Raw genomic sequence first — 6,296 nt, 5'->3', positions numbered from 1 at the left:
CCCCCCCCCAAACCGGAGTTTGCTTGAAGTAGATCCCTCCGTGTGAGTCTACTGTGCCGTCACTATGAAGAAAATATAGTACTATTAAAAATGATCGGAATTTTAGTACATTTTGATTATGCGAGTGTGAAGTAATATTGGAATATTGGTTTTGGTGGGTGAAAATGCAATGGTATTGCAACTTAAAAAAAAACACGCCATTTATTATATAAAATTTGCCATTTCAGTTTATGATACCGGCATTGGAAGTTTACTTCACACTCGCTTTCGACCGTCTAACGGATGAGAAACACTCGACTTAGAGCTTCGCGGTTAGGGTTCGATTCTTGGTGCCCTCCAAATTTTGATACAATATTATGTGTTAGAACCTTATATGACCTTCAATTTTTTTTAAATTCGTTTTAAAACAAAAACAATTTTCAACGTCTTAAAGTTAACAAATAAAAAAAAACCAGAATTTTCAATCTAAAGGATTAAATTGTCACAAAAATACGAATTTTCAACAAAATAAATGAATTTTAAATACAATAGTTACTTTTTCCGTACTGTTAGTAAACAAAATTTCGACTAGACATTAATTTTCATTCCGAAAGGTGAATTTAAAACCAAGAATAATAATTTTCTACGAAACTGTAGAAATTTCAAGCACAAAATAATAATTTTCTATAAAAATGTTGCAAAGTAACAAAATTGCTTATTTTAAAAAAACAAAAAAATGAATTTTCACGTTTAGCGACGTAGTTCACGTTTTAACCAAATATTTGAATTTTCAATAACATAAGACACATTTTTTTTATAATTCAAAAAAAAATTTTGATTACAAAATAGTTCAATGTATTAATAAAAAATGTTTTCAGCCCCAAGTGGAATTTTCCAAATTATTGGTTTAAAAATTAGTTTTAAAACAAAAATAATTTTCAACCTGTTGAATTTAACCAAAAAGAACAGCAACAAAAAACAGAATTTTCAAACTAAAAGATTAATTTTTCACTCAGAATACGAATTTTCAACTCAATAAATGAGTTTTAAATACAATAGTTACATTTTCAGTACTTTTACTAGAAAAAATTTCGACTATAAATTAATTTTCATTCCGAAAGGTGAATTTAAAACCAAGAATAATAATTTTCTACAAAATTGTAGAAATTTCAAGCACATAATAATAATTTTCTATAAGAAGGTTGCAAAGTAACAAAATTGCAACATTTTAGAAAATAAAAAAATTAGTTTTCAACAAATTAGTTAATTTTTGCATCAAATATTTGAATTTTCTATAAAATAAGAAATTTTTCACAAAAAATTTGTTCTAATTCAAAAAAACAATTTTGTTACAAAATAGTTCAATGTTTAACTAAAAAATGTTTTTATCCCTAAGTTGGATTTTCCAAGTTTTTGGTTTAAAAATCAGTTTTAAAAAAAAAAGAATTTTCAACCTGCTGAATTTAAAAATAAACGGAATTTTCAATCTAAACTATTAATTTTTCACCAAGAATATGAATTTTAAATACAATAGTTACATTTTCAGCATTTTCATTTTAAAAAATTTCGACTAAAAATGTATTTTCATTAAAAAAGTTGAATTTAAAACCATAAATAATAATTTTCTTAGTAACTGTAGAAATGTCAAGCACAAAATAATAATTTTCTATAAAAAGGTTGCAAATTAACAAAATTGCTGCATTTTAGAAAACAAAAAAATTAGTTTTCAACAAATTAGTTCATTTTTGCACCATATATTTGAATTTTCTATAAAATAAGACATTCTTCACAAAAAATTTTTTGTAATTAAAAAAAAATTGTTACAAAATAGTTTAATGTTTAACTAAAAAATGTTTTTATCCCTAAGTCGAATTGTCCAAGTTTTTGGTTTAAAAATCAGTTTAAAAAAAAAAGAATTTTCAACCTGCTGCATTAAAAAAATAACGCAATTTTCAATCTAAACTATTAATTTTTCACTAAGAATACAAATTTTCAACAAAATAAATGAATTTTTAATACAATAGTTACATTTTCAGCATTTTCATTTTAAAAAATTTCGACTAAAAATGTATTTTCATTAAAAAAGTTGAATTTAAAACCAGAAATAATCATTTTCTTAGCAACTGTAGAAATTTTAAGCACAAAATATTAATTTTCTATAAAAACGTTGCAAAATAAGAAAATTTATTAATTTTCAACAACAAAAAAATGAATATTTAACAAAGTAGTTCACTTTTTTCACCAAATATTTATATTTTTAACTAAAAAATTTTTTTACTCCTAAGTGGAATTTTCCAAATTTTTGATTTAAAACATTAGTTTTGAAACAAAAAGAATTTTCAACCTGTTGAATATAACCAAAGGAATAAACGATAATTTTCAATCGAAAAGAATTTTTCACTATGAATATAAATTTTTAACAAAATAAATGATTTTTAAATACAATAGTTACATTTTCAGTATTTTCACTAAAAATGAATTTCCATTTAAAAAGGTGAATTAAAAACCAAAAATAACATTTTTCTACGAAACTGTAGAAATTTCAAGCACAAAAAAAACTAATTTTTTATGAAAACGTTGCAAAATAACAAAATTATTGAATTTTCAAAAAAAAAATAATTTTTAGCAAAGTTTATTTTTTAACTTTTCAACCAAATTGTTGAATTTTCAATCAAATCAGACACGTTTTTGACTAAAAATTAAAAAGTTAATGTTTCAACTAAAAACTATTTTGATTATAAATTAAGGACAGTTGAATTAATTTGAGAAAGGAAACCACTTTTTTAAAAAAGATGAATTTATATTTAAGGAGGTTATATTAACGAGAAAGGTTAATTTTCTGACAAAAAACATAAATTTTTAATCAAATAGTTGAATTTTTAGTCAACAAATTTCACGTTTTAATCGAAAATGAAATAGTTAAATTTTCATTCATAGGGCAAAAATACGAATTTAAAATTATTATATTTAAAATTATTGGGATTTTACCACACTTTGATTATGCAAGTGTAAAGTAATATTGAAATATTTGTTTTAGAAGATGAAATTGCAATACTATAGCCATTTTGAAGAAGAAAAAAAACACGCCACTTATTATACAACTATCGCAATTTCAGTTTCCAGTACCGGTATTGGAAGTTTGCTTCACAACCGTTTTCGCTCGCCTAGCGGAAGAGAGACACTTGACTTGAGCTTGGCGGTTCGGGTTCGAATCTTCGTGCCAACAAATTTTTATATAATTTTATGTGTTGAAATGTTACTTAAAGTGACCTTAATGGTCGTCCATAGAGTAATAAATTACGTTACCAACAAAATTAACTTGTTAAGAAAACAGTTTGTCAAATTAAAAGAAATAAAAAAAGATTAGAATTCAAACCAAAACAGCTGAATTTTTATAACAAAAAGATGAAATTTCAATCAAGAAAGATGAATTTTAGGCCAGATAGTTCAATTTTTCACTAAAAAATATTTCTTACCCCCAAATGGAATTTTCCAAATTTGTTGTTTAAAAATTTTGTTTTAAAGCAGAAAGAATTTTCCACCTATTGAATTTAACAACAACAGAAACAACAGAATATTCAAATGAATAATTAAATGAATTTGAAATACAATAGTTTCATTTTCACTAAAAAAAAATTCGACTAAAAATTAATTTTCATTGAAGACAGTGAATTCAAACCCAAGCATAATAATTTTCTACGAAACTAGAAACATGTCAAGCACAGAATACTAATTTCCGATAAAAATGTCATGAAATAACAAAATTGTTGAATTTTCAACAACAAGAAATTAATTTTTAACGAAGTATTTCATTTTTTGACCAAATAGTTGAACTTTCAATAAGATAAGACACATTTTTCCTCAAAAATTTAACATTTGATATTTAAGCTAAAAACTATTTTTCTTATTATAAATTAAGGACAGTTTTAGTCGAACAAATGTAACTTTTAAACCAAAAATGGAATGGTTAAATTTTCGTGGGAAAATAATCAGTTGCAATTTAAAAAAGTAAATTTTTTACCAAACAACCGACCACCAAATTGAGGAATTTTTAGGGCAAAAATACGAATTTTCGGGTTGAAAAATGATTTCGAAATTCAAAAACATGGTAGAAAATTAAATCATTTGGTAAAAAATTAAGTTTTTGTGGTGAAAACTCAACAATTTGGTAAAAAATTAAACTATTTAGTTAGAAATTTATCCTATTTGGTTTAATTAAACAGGTTGAAAATTATTTTTTGTACATAATTTTTTAAACAGAAAATGTTGACTATTCCATCTTTGGTTTCAAAGAAATATTTTTTAGTGGAACATCAAAAAATAAACTTTTTAGTTGAAAATTCCACTATCTTTGAAAAAATTCGTCTTTTTGGTTTGAAATTGCATCCGGTTTGAAAGAAAATCTTTTTTGGATGTAAATTTAACTATGTTATTCAAAATGCAATATATTTCTGCTTGCAATCTTATTAATTGTAAATTATTATAAATCTTCTGTGGTTTGATTCCCATTGGAGCGAAAAGAGAAAGATATTTTTCTCAAGAAAAAATTCAATTTGAAATTTGAAAAAATTATTTTCCATCGAGCCTGATTAGGGCGTTAAGCGTTTTCTGTTATTTAAAATATTTAACTTGATCGATATTGTAGATTTTCTGTCTCCATGGTTTTGAAGGGTTATCTACTGTCGGTAAAGTACCATTTGCTGATGATATAACAGATTTATTTTAAATAATTAATTTTATCATTAACACATAGATAGAAATAAGCGTTGTTTTTTTGAATTAATGTTCTTATTCTGATCTCTCTGATAGCTTAATGGAAAAGCACCTGACCGGAAATTAGAAGTTATGTTGTTCGATTCCCCGTGGGGCGAAAAGTGAAAGATCTTTTTTTCAAGAAAAAAATTTTATTTTGTAATTTTATTTAAGGTCATGTGACTAGTGGATCACCTGACCAGATTCCTACCTTACCGCCACTTTTTTTATTTCCCAACTTATTTTCACACGAAGCGCCACATCGAGTTGAAAATTGAGGATAATAAATAAGAAGCACTAAAAAAGGTGTATCTAGTCCTAAATTTAAATAATTATGAAAAAAGTAAAAAAAAGTCCCTTATAAGCCTTAGTCCTTAATGAAAAATTTAAAGTAGAGTTATTTTTGTGCAGCATCCGTGGTGTAGGAGTCGATTCCACAGTGTGTATATTTGTTCAAAAAACGTATTTTATGCAAATATACGTTCTCCAACACTTATGTATTATAGCGAACTTCCTTTGACGCATTATAGAAATGCAATAATAATTAAGTATCTCAGGCGTCAGACGCATTGCTAAAATATTGTGCTTTTGTTTACGAGATTTTGATCTTCACAAATAAAAATGTTTCAGAGATTATAACTGACTTTTCAATACAATTCCAGACAATTATATAGTATACAAAAATTAGGTATGAACCTCATTTTATTTTTGCAATCAACTTGGACCTGAGGTCTCAAAAACACTTTATAGATTTATATCTTACTGAATGAGTAACTAATTTTTTCTTCATGAAATAATAATAAAATTTAATAAAAATATAATAATGAAACTTGGCTTCCGCAACATACTTGAAATAATAACAATTTTTTCAAATTTTATTACAATAATCAGGGTGACCTTTTTAAGAAAAGAAAAAAGGGGGAGGGTCGGTAAGGCCGGTTTTTGGCCTAATTTATTTTTGGACCAAAAAATCTGAAAAAATCATGGTAGTATCTTATAAGTATCCCGAGTCGATTGCACGCTAAATGGACTACCCTCCACCCCCCAGCCACCCCCACCCCCCTACAAATATAGGAAACACCACTACCCACCAACTGTACTTTCGAGAGATTTGACACTCTTGAACATGTATTCTGAGGTTAGCTCGGGTTTACTATGGTTTTCGGGGTCGCCGAATACAAATCTGGAGTCCTTTGACTTTTATCGCGTCAGGTTCAAGATCATTGGAAGGTCAAATCGAGAGAAAACGGTTAAAAAATCCAAAAAAATACGTTATAGGTTTTTGGAGTCGCTAATTACGAATCTGGCATCCGTTGAACTCTATCGCTTCAGGTTCAAGGTCATTTGAAGGTGAAATCGAGAAAAACCGGTAAAAAAAATTTTTTTTAATATGTTATAGGTTTTTGGGGTCGCTGATTACGAACCTGGTGCCCGCTGACCTTTATCGCGTCAGGTTCAAGGTCATGACCTTCCAATGACCTTGAACCTGACGCGATAAAAGTCAAAGGACGCCAGATTTGTATTCGGCGACCCCGAAAACCATAGTAAACCCGAGCTAACCTCAG

At 26.8% G+C, this 6,296-nt stretch overlaps 1 protein-coding gene across 1 annotated transcript in view; it reads right to left on the bottom strand.

The window, feature by feature from the left end:
* The window catches only part of LOC117182302 (voltage-dependent L-type calcium channel subunit beta-2), a 114,090-nt gene that overhangs the window by 98,001 nt on the left and 9,793 nt on the right, over window positions 1-6,296 (bottom strand). The gene's annotated exons all lie outside the window — the stretch shown is intronic.

The sequence above is a fragment of the Belonocnema kinseyi genome, chromosome 2, assembly GCF_010883055.1.
Source record: "Belonocnema kinseyi isolate 2016_QV_RU_SX_M_011 chromosome 2, B_treatae_v1, whole genome shotgun sequence".
NCBI lineage: Eukaryota > Metazoa > Arthropoda > Insecta > Hymenoptera > Cynipidae > Belonocnema > Belonocnema kinseyi.
The sequence above is the reverse complement of the archived record's forward strand: the minus strand, read 5'-3'. Positions and strand labels throughout refer to the sequence as shown.